General features: G+C 38.7%; 1 pseudogene; it reads left to right on the top strand.

The window, feature by feature from the left end:
* Positions 1 to 2,058: 2,058 nt before the first annotated feature.
* On the top strand, positions 2,059 to 13,309 carry LOC110597859 (insulin-like growth factor-binding protein 6 pseudogene; annotated as a pseudogene).
* The last annotated feature ends 600 nt before the right edge of the window (positions 13,310 to 13,909 follow it).

Here is a 13,909-nt window from a genome sequence, read left to right as displayed (position 1 = left end):
GTCCATCTTAAAGTGGATTTGTATGATTCAGTAACCACCCTTTGGGGTATATATCCAAGAGAATTCAAAGTAGGCTCTCAAAGGCAATTGTCTCAGGCGCAGTGGCACATTCCTATTTTAATTCCAGCAGCTTGGGAGGCTGAGGCGTGAGAATCTTGAGTTCAAAGCCAGCCTCAGCAAAAACAAAATTCTAAGCAACTCAGTGAGACCCTGTCTAAATTAGACAGGGCTGGGGATGAGTGTCCCTGAGTTCGGTTCCTGGTACTCAGGGGGGGGAAAAATATATATATATATCTGCTCATAGTAGCGTTATTTAAAATGGCCAAGAGGTGGGAGCAATTCAAACATTCTCAAAAATGTGGCATATGTGCACAATGAAATATTGTTCAGCCGTGAGGTAAATCCTGTCACTGTTCTATAGATGGACCTTGAAGACATTATAGTAAGGGAAATAAGCCACAAAATCTCAAATGCTGTTATTATTTCATGTCAGAAGTCAACACAAAAACTAGAATGGTGGGGCTGGGGATGTCCTCAGTGTTGGAGGACTTGCCCAGCATGCTTGAGGCCCTGGATTTTATCCCTAGTACTGGGGAGCTGGGGGGAGGGAGAAAAAGGTGCCAAGGCTGAGGGTGAGGGAAGTAGAGAACTGATACTTAATGTAGAATTTCAGTGTAGTCGGGCATGGTGGCGCACACCTGCAATCCCAGCAGCTCAGGAGGCTAAAACAGGAAGGTCACAAGTTTGAAGCCAGTCTCAGCAATTTAGCAAAACCCTATCTGACTCAAAAAGGGCAGGAGGTGTGGCTTAGTAGTTAAGCACCCCTGGGTTCAATCCCCAGTACCCCCCCCCCAAAAATCCACCTTTGAAAGGTGAAAAAGCCCTGGAGATGGGTTGCACAACAAAGTGAATATACTTAACACTACTGAACTGTATACTTGCAAATGGTTAACATGGAAAATTTTTTATTACTTTTTTTAGCCACAATTTAAAGTTTTAAAAATTTTTTGTGGCTGAATCTAAAATTCTAAATTTTTAGCCTAAGTAAAATGAGTGAGTCATGCATAAAATACATTACTTAGGTATCTTCATAATTATTTTGTGTTAATTGTGCAAAATTCTAATTTACAAATGGTAAACACTTATTTCAAGCTTTATCTGCTTTTTTAATTCTTTTAATTGTTTCCAAAATCAGGGACTCAAGTCTGTATTTGTAAATATGCTGTTCCTTATTTCAACTATGTAGTCATCTCAAAAGACACAGAAAAACCGTTCAATTAAATTCCCATTCATTATTTTTAAAAATTTGAAATCTAGCAATAGAAAGAAATATCCTTAATTTCTACAGGTTAATTATCTGTCAAAACTTGGAGTTGTGTTAATAGTAAAACAACAAGTACTAAATAAATTGTTCCTAAATCGTTACTTTAGGAAAAAAGAATGCTTACTGTCTCACTACTTGTTAATTTCAAGGAAGATTAAATCTTTCTTTTGCAGCTGAGGAAACTATAGCCCAAAGGCATTAAGTTATTTTCATGAGGTCACATAGTTAGCAGATCAAAACTGAAGGTTTAAATTCAGATCTGTCCCAAGGGTTTGTATTCTTACAAAAGATTGTCAAACCAGGCACAACTAAGCAAGTAACTCCAAACATTCAGACTCTGCTCTGTATATAAATAAATATTTGGTGGGCAACACTGATTAATAAAATAATCAATTTTACATAATGTGGAATTTTTTCTTTGATTAAAGGGCCTGAAGGGCTTCAACTGAAGCCTATTTAGTGGAATGGAGAAATAATATCTGTTTTTCCAAAGCAACGCAACAGTGACCCATTTCCTAGACTATTAAAAGTAGATAGAGGATTCCTGAATCACAGTGGTTTAACTTACAAGTGTTCACCTTTATGATGGTGAAAAAAGTGATACATATTCAATGGAAGCCATACTTAGAATTTTTTATTTTTTATCTTTTCCCTGACTGATTCCCAGTGTGTGGGGTTCAATAGTGTCTTAGGATGCTGGGTAGCTCCCAGTCACACAATCTCAGAAGTGAAAAATGGATGCTCTCCAGTATACTGTACCACCATCATTTTCTGGATGCAGGTATTCATTGTTACATGAGACATTCAACCCTTTATTATAAAATACTTTGGGGCCTGGGGTTGTGGCTCAGTGGTAGAGGGCTTGCCTAGCATGTGTGTGGCACTGAGTTTAATTCTCAGCATCACATAAATAAAATTATCATGTCCATCTACAACTTAAATAAATAAAAGTACTCTTTGGTTAGAAGATTGTGCCCAACTGTGGGCTGTGTTTTGAACCCATGCTAGGCTGCACTGTGACATTCATAGCTCAAATGAATTAAATGTTGTTATAGCTTGGGTAAGAGGTGTCCTCCAAAAGCTCCTATGTAAATGCAGGAATATTTAGAAGTGAAATGATCAGATTATGAGAACTGTCATCTAATCGTGGATTAATTCCACTTAATGGATTAATGATTTTGAATGGATTACTAGATGGTAACTGTAGGAAGATGGGGCATGACTGGAGGAAGTGAGTCACTAGGGGCGAACCTTGGGGATTATGTATTTTTATCCCTGGCTCCTCCCACTCTCTGTCACTTCTTACAAACTGAGTGGCTTTCTTCCCCCATGAAGTTCTACGTCACCTTGGTCCCAGAAGAGTTGAGTCAGCCAACCATGGTCTGAAATCTGAAATCTTGAGTCCCAAATCAACCTTTGCTCCTCTAATTCCTTCTGCTCAGGATTTGGTCACAGTGACTAAAAGCTGATTATCCACAGATGGATCTTTGACCTATGATACTTTCAACTTAATGATGTGATTGTTTGGCTGTAAATCCATAGTGAGTAAAGAAGCAGTTAATAGAAAAAGTAATCAGTAAATGTTTACTTACAGTTTGTTTTGTCTTTGTAAATAAAGTTACTTTGGAGCAATGGGGCCTTGTTACCAACCAGAGAATGATAGTCACAAAGTATATGCTTGTTGTCTGCTACTCCTTTATTAGTCAAGAATGATATTGGGGGGCTGGGGATGTGGCTCAGGCAGTAGTGCGCTTGCCTGGCATGCGTGCGGCCCAGGTTCGAGCCTCAGCACCACATACCAACAAAGATGTTGTGTCCGCCGAGAACTAAAAAAATAAATATTAAAAATTCTCTCTCTCTCTCTCTCTCTCTCTCTCTCTCTCTCTCTCTCTCTCTCTCTCTCTCTCTCCTCTCTCACTCTCTCTTTAAAAAAAAAAGAATGACATTGGTATTTTTACTCAAGTGATTTCTACTTTCATAATATTCAACAAATAAAATTTTGATTTTGTGGACAGAAGTCCTGTACTATTTTTATACTACTCTACCTTGCATAAGGCAGCTTTAAATGAAAGATGGTTATAGACATTTTTGTAGATATTTCTAGTATTTCTAGTAATTAAGAAATTTACACATAAATCAAAGCTTTTCCTAATTTCTCTCTCTTCACAAACTAAGTATATTTCACAGTAAATTTTTTAAAAAGTGCTATGGTTTGAATATGATTTGTCCCCCCCAAAACTTACATTGAGGCTTAATCAAAGTGGCAGTGCTGAGAAGTGGGGCCTAGCTGGAGGTGTTTGGGTCATGGGGGGCAGAGCCTACCTGAATAGATTAAAACTGGTGGGAGTCAATGAGTTCTCCCTCTTGTAGAACTGATTGTGCCATGGCAGGTTGATATAAATCAAGTTGGGCTTCCTTATCTTTCTCTTGCTTCCTGGCTTTCCATGTGAACTTCCTTTGCACACACCCTCTTGCCCTGCCCACTTTCTATCCAGTACGGAGCAGCACAAGGATCTCACCAGAAGCCCAGCAGGTGCTGCAACCTCCAACCTCCAGAACTGTGTGCTACATAAGCCTTTTTATTGAAAATAAATTGCTCATGCCAGGTATGATAGCAGACACCAATAATCCCAGCTACTTAGAGGCTGAGGAAAGAGGATATCAAGTTCAAGGCCAGCCTCAGGAGGTTAAGGAGACCCTGTCTCAAAGCAACCACCACAACTTTTTTTCTTTTTAATATTTTTAGTTGTAGATAGATAAAATACCTTTATTTCATTTATTTAGTTTTTAATGTGATGCTGGGGATTGAACCTCACACATGCTAGGCAAGCGCTCTACCACTGAGCTATAATCCCAATCCCAACCACCACGACTATTTTGAGACTACAGGGTCAACTGCTGTAGTCAAATCCAATCTGGCTAAAACATGCATGGTAAGAACCCCAAACAATACCACAATTTGCACTGTAATCTAAAAGTCACAATAAGAATTAGTAAGCACATTTTGACTAGGCTGTTTATTTTGGGATTCTAAAATAAGTACATGGGGAGGGGGGATAGTAGAGAATAGGAAAGGCAGCAGAACACATCAGACACTAGTATGGCAATATGTAAAACAGTGGATGTGTAACCAATGTGATTCTGCAATCTGTATACGGGGTAAAAATGGGAGTTCATAACCTACTTGAATCAAATTATGAAATATGATATGTCAAAAATTATGTAATGTTTTGAACAACCAATAATAAAAATTTTTAAAAAAGAAAAAATAATAATAAAATAAGTACATAGTAATTGTATTATCCCTAAAGAAAAGGGAGAGAGTCAAGCACCATGTCCCTGAATGCCCCTTTCCTGTTCCCCAAAAACCTAGCCAAATTAAGGGAACACAAAGAGCAAGGCTAGGTTGGAAAGTGTGTGTGTGTACACAGAACTCAGAAGTACTTTTATCACTGAGCTACATGTCCCTCCCCCCCCCTCCTCTCTCTCCTCTCTCTCTCTCCCTTCCCCCCTCCCTCCATCACCCACTCGTCATTCCCTTTCCCTCTCTTACCCTCTCCAGCAGAGACTAAACCTAGGGGCACTTTACCACAAAGCCACATCCCCAGCTCTTTTTTATATTTTAAGACCATCTCACTAAGTTGTTTAGGATCTTGCCAAGTTGCTGAGGCTTCTGCCTCAGCCTCCCAAGTTGCTGGGATTGCAGGTGTGTGCCACTGCACCTGGCTAAACACATATTATCTTGAAAGACACTGACTTTCTCTTATGAGAACTAGAACACTTTTAGCATGATCACCAGGACAGTTATTCCCTAGAATGTTGGTCATACAAGCAAGCTAATGCTGATGATATCACTGCTAATGCAGTCTAACATAAAAACCTTGAGTAGAGATGGGTACAGAACTGAGGGTACAGGGGAAAGGATATGTGTCCTAGTCCAGCCGGCTGCCACTGGACAAAATGCGCTGCAGGAGAGGAGGCACTACATGGACAAGCACTGTTAGGGACGGAGGTGCTGTCTATGAGGCTATCACCTCTGAACTCTTCTTGAAGCAGTCACTTGTCTCTTGTAAGTCTTCCCCTCAATAAATCATGTCTCACACCCTGTCTCTGGCATTTTCTTTGGCCTCTTGGAAACACTCGACTACCATGGCACAAATTGGCTTGTGGGTGTGACAATCCCAAAAATCAACTATAAGGGATTTTACACTAGATGTCGCTGTATAACTCAGTAACAATGTGAAGTGGTTCATGTTGCATGCTGGATTAACAATACTATTAGATGTTAACAATTCATGTAATTACACTAAAGTAAGTATAAAGGTAGAGGGCTGGGGTTGTGGCTCGGTGGTAGATGCTTGCCTGGCATGTGTGAGGCACTGGGTTTGATTCTCAGCACCACATATAAATAAATAAAATAAAGGTATTGTGTCCATCTACAATAAAAAATAAATAAATAAATAAATAAATAAGTTGTAAAAATAGAGTAATAGGGAATCAGTAAGGAGGACCCAAGCATTATTTCCATTATAATGTATTCTGGTCATCAAGGTTAACTAAATAAGTTTAGATCATTTATTTTTCACTGATAACTCTCAGAAGAACAAGAGCCTTTTATAAGACCAACTTGTAAAGTAAATCCTGAAATATCAAGGTAATAATTGATACATATACATGGTTTAAAAGTTTAAATACAATATATTGAAGATACAGAGAAAAGTCTTCTCATTAGTGGCCCCCACTACCCAGTTTCCTGCCTCATTCACAACCAATGTTACCCATTTTTGTGTATCTTTCCAGAGATGATATCACACCCACACATACATACACAATCTTCATCCTCTTGTACATGGATAGTAGCATACTTTGCATACTATTTCATGTTGAATTTTTATTTAACAATGGAGACTTCAGACTTTGTTTATTTACATTTATTAGCTATGAGTTGCATAATATTCCATGTGATAATTTATATAAACCAACTGATGGGTTTACTATATCCTTTCTTTTTTAATATTTATTTTTTTTAGCTGTAGTTGGACACAATATCTTTATTTTACTTATTTATTTTCATGTGGTGCTAAGGATCGAACCCAGGGCCTCACACATGCTAGGCGAGTGCTCTGCTGCTGAAGCACAATTCCAGCCCCATACTATATCCTTTCTAATAGTTGTAGTTATAAGTGATACTGCAATGAATCATCTTGTACATAACATCATCCTGCACATTATAAGTGTAAAATAAATTCCCAGAAGTAACTGGACCAAAGTGTATGTATATTTGCAATTTTTGGTAGAAAAATGTATCGTATGTCTTGATAACTAAGGTATTCTCCCTCTTTCTCCATCCATCCTTTCCCCTTTTAGAGGTGTGTGAGAGACAGAGGGAATATCTATAATCATGTAAAATTTAATCCTAAATAGGAACAGCCAGCTCTATTTCTTTTGTGTAAGGTTCTCCCTCTTATTATCTGTTCCTCTTTTTATCTCTCAAAAGACTTACTTCTTTATTTTTTTGGTATTGGGAACTAAACCCAGAAGGACTTTACTGCTTAGCTACATCTCCAGACCTTTTTTTATTTTTATTTTGAGACACATCTTGCTAAGTCATGAAGGTCTTGCTAAGATGCTGAGGCTGGTCTTGAACTTGAGATTCTCCTACCTCAGCCTCCTGAGTTGCTGGCATTTCAGACAATTGCCATTGTGCCTGGCTCTCAACTGGATTTTTATATACAGTTTCTTTGCCCCTACTAATTTTCATCTTCTATTTCCCCATGTTTTTAAAAAGCGGATTTCCAAGATTATTAGGTTTCTTTAAAAAAATAAAATAAAAAGTTACATTAAAATCATAATTTGTCGGGCTGGGGATGTGGCTCAAGCGGTAGCGTGCTCGCCTGGCATGCATGCGGCCCAGGTTCGATCCTCAGCACCACATACAAACAAGGATGTTGTGTTCCCCGAAAACTAAAAAATAAATAAATAAATATTGAAATTCTCTCTCTCTTCTCTCTCTCTCCTCTTTCTCTTAAAAAAAAAAAAAAATATATATATATATATATATATATATATATATATATATATATAATTTGTTTCTCCAACTAGAGATCAGAATTCTACCTTTGTTTCAAATTTATAATTTGAACTATTCAAATTATAAATTTTTTATACTTAATTCCCTTACAGTAAAGCAACTGATGTAACCCAACTGATGGTTTTACTATATCCTTTCTAATAGTTGTAATTATAAGTGACACTGCAATGAATCATCTTGTATTATTTTTAATAATAATGCTTTAATATTTTTTACTTTAAAAATTAACCATATAGAGGCAGGAGTTGTAGCTCAATGGTAGAGCACTTGTCTGGCATGTGTGAGGCCCTGGGTTTGATCCTCAGCACCACATAGAAATAAATAAATAAATAAAAGATCCATTTGCAAACTAAAAAATATTTTCAAAAATTAACCATATAAATCTTGACATAGGACTTAAACAAAGCTGAACATAACACATTGAGTTTATGCACTAAATTTATATACTGAGCATTCGGTTGTTCTCGGTGTAATATAGTCTTTCAGGTCTAAATGTGTAGATATGATAGATTGCTTTAGGCCTGAACTCCTTGAGTGCTGTGCTGGTTTTAAAGTTCTCCTTGACCAGCTCCAAACCCAGCTCCTCCCCTTCTTACACTCTTGACACTAAGGTTCTCAGGATGCAAACACTATTTTAGTTTCCACCAGTAGGAAGATCCAGAGGAGATGGGGCAGGAGGAGGAAGATGGGACTTGGCTGTTGATCCTGTCAAAATCCTACTTGTCTTCCTCCCTTAACTTTGGCAGCAACAGCTGGTGCCAGGCTCCAGTTTTTTCTGGCATTTCCAGAATCATCCTCACTGAGTGCTCTCAGAGACGCTCAGGCAGAGCCTTCTCAGAGGTCTGGATCTAGTTCTATAGGTCCCCTCCTACCCATTGCTAAATTCTAAGATTCCAGCCTATTTATTTTATGCCTTTAGCACCAGGGGTGGCGGCTGCTGTCTGCAGTTACTATCTTTGTGACCTCAGTCTTCTTTGTAGATTCTCTGTTCTCCAATGCCTGTTTAACCGATCCCACATGAAACATTCTGTTAAAATAAATGGTATGGTTTCTTTTTCTCCTGATAGAATGACTACAATTACATTTTTTCCAAGAAAAATAAAAATAAAATGCTCTTCTTAACTACATATTTTGAATGGACATTTTAGACTTTACAGAGGTCAGTACTCTCACAGTCTCAGTAAAAGCAGCTACATTTACTAAGATCACTTCAGAGTCATTTAGAAGGACCTAGAAAACAGGGCATCTTGAAAAAGAGACACTGAAAAATAGTTTTTGTAGGCTAAGCTGTCAGCTTCTGCAGGTTCTAATACCATATAAACACTAAGGTAAATTGCAGGAGAGAGAAGTCTATTTTAAGCTGAGTCTGAAACATGATAAGTGGCTGTAACAAGTGAATGCAGAGAATGTAATTGCTTGGCAGTGACCCTTGAACTAAGGATGGGAAGCTTATCTCAAATCGGTTTCTCTAAAGTAGGTCTGGCAGCAGGTAAATCATTCGGAAAATATTTATGGAATGTTTCCTATATAAATGGCTGGCACTCTGGGTACCAAGAGTCCACCTATGAGCAAAATTGACCCATGTAGAAATTACCATCGAGTGATACTGGGAATTGAACCCAGGTCTCTGTGAATGCTAGGTAAGCTACATCCCAAATCCTTTAAAAAGAATTTTTTTTTTTTTAAATTTTGAGGAAGGTTCTCTCTAAGTTACCCAGGCTACCCTCAAACTTGCAAAACTTTTAACCTTTGTCTCTGGGTAGCTGGGATTATAAGCATGTGCCATCATGCCTGGCCTGATTTATACTCCTATAAAGAATGTAAAGAAGATGAACAACTTTTCAGTCTGAGCCAATGGAACCTAATCTAATTCTCCAGTTCAGAAGGCCCAAAATGAATAGATTAAAAAATGTGAGTCCTTCCTTAAGAAAGGATTAAAGTTGACCAGGTTTTGGTTCCTAAATAGTATTAGCCTGTAAAAGGTACCAGTGTTTCCTGGAGAAGTGACTGATTTCAGGGTTATGACATGAAAAGGACAAAAGAAGCCAGGAATGTGTTGTATCAGAACATAATGGTGCACCAGCTTGGTGGTGCACGCCTGTAATCCCAGCTATTTGGGAGGCTGAGGCAGGAGGATTGCAAGTTTGAGCCTATTCTCAGAAATTTAGCAAGACCCTATCATCTCAATAAATAAAAGGGATGGAGATTTAGCTCAATGGTACAATGCCCCAGGGTTCAATCCCCAATATGGGGTGGGAAAAAAGTGGAGGATGTGCTAAAAAATTGATGGGACACTAAAAAAGGTCAGATGGCAGGGGCTCCCAGTTAAGATTGTGTGTGTGTGTGTGTGTGTGTGTGCATGTATGTGTACACACACGTTTATTTATGTACACACACATCCACTCACAGAGCCTAGAAGCAACAGCATCCCAGAAACAATAAGCATATTTTTCTCCCAGATCTTGGTTTCTAGGTGCTGTTCTGTCCTTAAAGGAATGAGAGCTCTTTGGATAAATGGTTGATTGCAAGACTCTTGGATAGAGAAAAAGGGTAAAGCAAGGATGGAACATGTTGCTGTGACAGAAAATAAGAAAGTACTTTAAAAATGATGGGTATTGGGGCTAGGGTTGTGGCTCAGTGGTAGAGTGCTTGCCTTGCACACATAAAGCACTAGGTTCAGTCCTCAGCACTACATAAAGTAAATAAGTAAAGGTATTGTGTTCATGTTCAACTAAAAAAAATTTTTTTAAATAATGGGAAGTTGTCAAAAGAATAAAAGATCGATTAAAGGGGTTCCTTCAGATCAAATCTGGGACAATATGAAAATGGAAATAATAATGTACTAGTGTTAGATTATAAGTCATTGAATAAAATTGAGATCTGTTAGTCCATACTGATAAAAACAAGTGTCAAAGTAAATGAATAGGCAGAAAGGAAGAACTTCCACGGGGCTGGGGATGTGGCTCAAGCAGTAGCACGCTCGCCTGGCATGCGTGCGGCCTGGGTTCTATCCTCAATACAAACAAAGATATTGTGTCCGCCGAAAAATAAATATTAAAAAAAAAAGAAAGGAAGAACTTCCTTATAGTAGAATACCAACTAATACGTCTAGAAGGACTGATGATACTAGAAAAATCACCATTTGAACAACCAACACAGTAATAACTGATTCGGGCAGAATCATGAATGGATGTGAAAATTATTGTTGAACAGAATACTTGGGTGGTTTCACAGTGTCTCCCACAAATTACTTATTGTTTGCAGAGAAAATTGTAACTATAATGAAGAAATCTGGCGGATAAGCCCTTGATCAAGTAATCAAAGTTCACCTGACCACTAATGAGATGAGTCAATACCAAGTGCTTCTGGATAAGATAACTGAGAATATCCCTTCTGTGACAGTCCTGTTCTAATGTATAACCTAAGTCTGACTATTAGAAAATATCAGAAACCGAAAGTGAATAACATTCTCCAAAAATAATTGTCCTTTACTCCTCAAAAACGCCAAGGTCATAAATGATGAAGAAAGAATTGCTCCAGACTTAAGAAAACTAAAGGGACGTGGAAATTAATGCTACATGTGTCCCTGGACTGGATTCTGGATTTGAAGAAAAAATAATTTTGATTTGTTTTTATTTTTTACAATAATGGACATTATTGGGAAGTTTGCAGGATTTGAATAGAGCTTATAGATTAAATTATTATATCAACCTTAATATCCTGATTTTGATCCATGTGCTTGGTTTCTTTGTTTTTGTTGTTTTAGGAAAAACAAATTGAAGTATTTAAGGGTAACTTTCAAATGATTCAGGAAAACCTATGAATATGTATGTGTATGTAAGAAAGCATATACTTTTATATATATATATATGTGTGTGTGTGTGTATACACATACATACATATTTGTGTGTATATATGGTGTGTGTATATATAATATGTGAGATAGAATGTTAAAGCAAATAAGGTAAACTGTTAACATCAAGGAATCTGTTTTTTTTGTGTGTGGTTTTTTTTTTGTGTGTGTGTGTGTGTGTGGTGCTGGGTAGAGGCAAGCGCTCTACCGCTCTACTGACTGACCTATATCCCCAGCCCAGCATCAGGGAATCTGGATGAAGGGTTACAGAAATTCTTTGTATTAGGCATCTTTCTGTAAGTCTGAAATTACTTAAAAATGAAAATAAATAAAATCAGAAAACATGAACAATACAAGATTGAGAATTTCCTATGAAGAATGAAAGCATATCCCCTGGTAATAAAGGAAAGAGGAGATAAAAGAAGAGAGGCCAAAGATACAACTTTGAAAATATATTAACAGTACCTTAAACTAAGTGTTCAATAAACATTAAATAATTTTAAAATGTGAGGCTGAGGCAAAATAGTGACAAGTTCAAAGCCAGCCTCAGCAACTTAGGAGACCCTAAGCAATGTAGCCAGACCCTGTCTCAAAAAAAATAAAACCAGCAGGCTTGTGGCTCAGCAGTTAAATGCTCCTGGGTTCACTCCCCTGTACTAAAATAAAATAAGACAAAACTGTGTGCCTTAGAATCTAGCATATGTATTTGGCTTTTAATTATTGTACTGAGGTCTAAAAATTGTCTTCTATTTTTCCTAGACATATTTACGTTATATTAAATATTTAACAGGCAAAACATACCTTTCTGACTTCCTTTTCCATTTTCCTTGAACCCACTGTCTTAAAGCAAACTTTCAAATGTTTCACCAATTTTTAAAAAATATGTTATGTTACCTTGCCTTGTTCTGATTTATTTTTATTTTTTTCCACAGTATTTCTTGGAGTGAAAGATAGGGCATGGCAAAATAAGGTATTTAAAAGTGGTTAATATTTAAGAGTAAGGCTGATCCACAGAGCCCAGAAGGAAATTCGTTTTTGTAATAATGTTATTAAAATAGTGATATATAAAGACAATTCAGGAGCTGCTCTGGAAGGGGTAGGCCGGGCAAAAACCCTGACCATGACCCCCTGCAGTCCTCTGCCGCCACTGCTGGGGCTGTCTGCCCAGCAGGCGCCTTGGCACGCTGCCCAGCCTGTGGGCGACGGGTGCAGGCGGATCGTCCCCGGGGCTGCGTGGAGGAAGAGGGCGGGGGGCCGCTGGCGGAGGGCTGTGCGAAGCCGGGGGCTGTCTCAGGGGAGAGGGCGACAGTGCACGGTCCACACCCCTAACCGCGTCCCAGGACTGCAGTGCCAGCTGTAGAGAAGGCGCCTTTTAGGACGCTGCTGCCTTGCTAGGGCCGCCACCGCGCCTGCGCACCCACGAAAGTGACTCCCTACGCCCCGAAGCTCCAGGGAGGCACCACCCGTCCCTTGGACGTGAACCGTGGAGAACAATGGAGGATTCAGGGACCTCCACTGCTCCCGCTCAGCCCAATCCTGGGACTGTCCAAGACAACGAACTGGGCCCTGCCGCAGCTCCGCGCTGCAGCAAACCCAGACCGAGGCCTTTCGAGGGTCTCACCCTCCTCGTGCCTAATTGAGACCATGGAAGCTTCTACAGGAAGCGACGAGGTCCCTGCTGGTGTGTGACCAGATGGGCCAGCCCCTGCTGAGTCTCCAGATGGCGATGGAAGCTCCTTGTGTCCTAAAGCTAAAGCCTTGTGAGGAGCAGTGGAGTGGGATGGGAGCTGGTGGGAGCTGACATGTTGGGTTATGGAAAAATTGTTGGTGTCACCCTGGGGTGTTAATAAAGCTGTGTTGGGGGTTTAAAGGAAAAAAAAAAAGCACAATTAAGGCTGCATACAATTCGTAAGAAACAACTTAGTCTGAAAGACAAAAAGTTGGAACAAATATTACAAATGTGCAAGAATGCAGTATAAGAAACCTTGGATTGCTCCAGTATGCAAAGAATTTATAGCAAATTAGACCTTTTTTTTTTTTTGGAGGGGGGGACGTGGAGGGTTAAGGGGATTGAACTCAGGGGCACTTAACTACTGAGTCACATCCTCAGTCCTATTTTGTATTTGATACAGAGACTGAGTCTCACTGAGTTTCTTAGCGCCTCATCTTTGCTGAGGCTGGCTTTGAACTCGTGATTCTCCTGTCTCAGCCTCCCTCTTCACCCAGTGGGTTAACAGGCGTGCACCACCTCTTGCTGCAATTTAGACCATTCTAAGAATAAATTACATTTCCATTTATACAGCCTTCAGATGCTTAATCATATTTCTCTAAAATTAGAAAATTATTTCTAAATTTTATCCATACTACTTAAATAGTGAAATTAGTATTCTTGCTCATTTAATTCATATGTCCAGTCAGATCATTCCAAAAACGAGGAACAAGTTATCGCAATTCATGAGCTGCCCTGTTCAAGTAAATTAGCTGCTCTACTTTGATCTTTATATTCCTCTATTTTATAATTTAAATGAGGAATGATTTAAATATTTTTAAAATTTGAAATTCTTGAAATCAAAATATTTTTCCCACAGTGTTTCAAGCATCACAAATTATATAAAAGTTAAGTAATTGCTAGTGTTTCATA

Source organism: Ictidomys tridecemlineatus, chromosome 6 (assembly GCF_052094955.1).
Source record: "Ictidomys tridecemlineatus isolate mIctTri1 chromosome 6, mIctTri1.hap1, whole genome shotgun sequence".
NCBI lineage: Eukaryota > Metazoa > Chordata > Mammalia > Rodentia > Sciuridae > Ictidomys > Ictidomys tridecemlineatus.
Note: the sequence above shows the minus strand (reverse complement) of the source record. Positions and strands in the feature narration are given on the sequence as shown.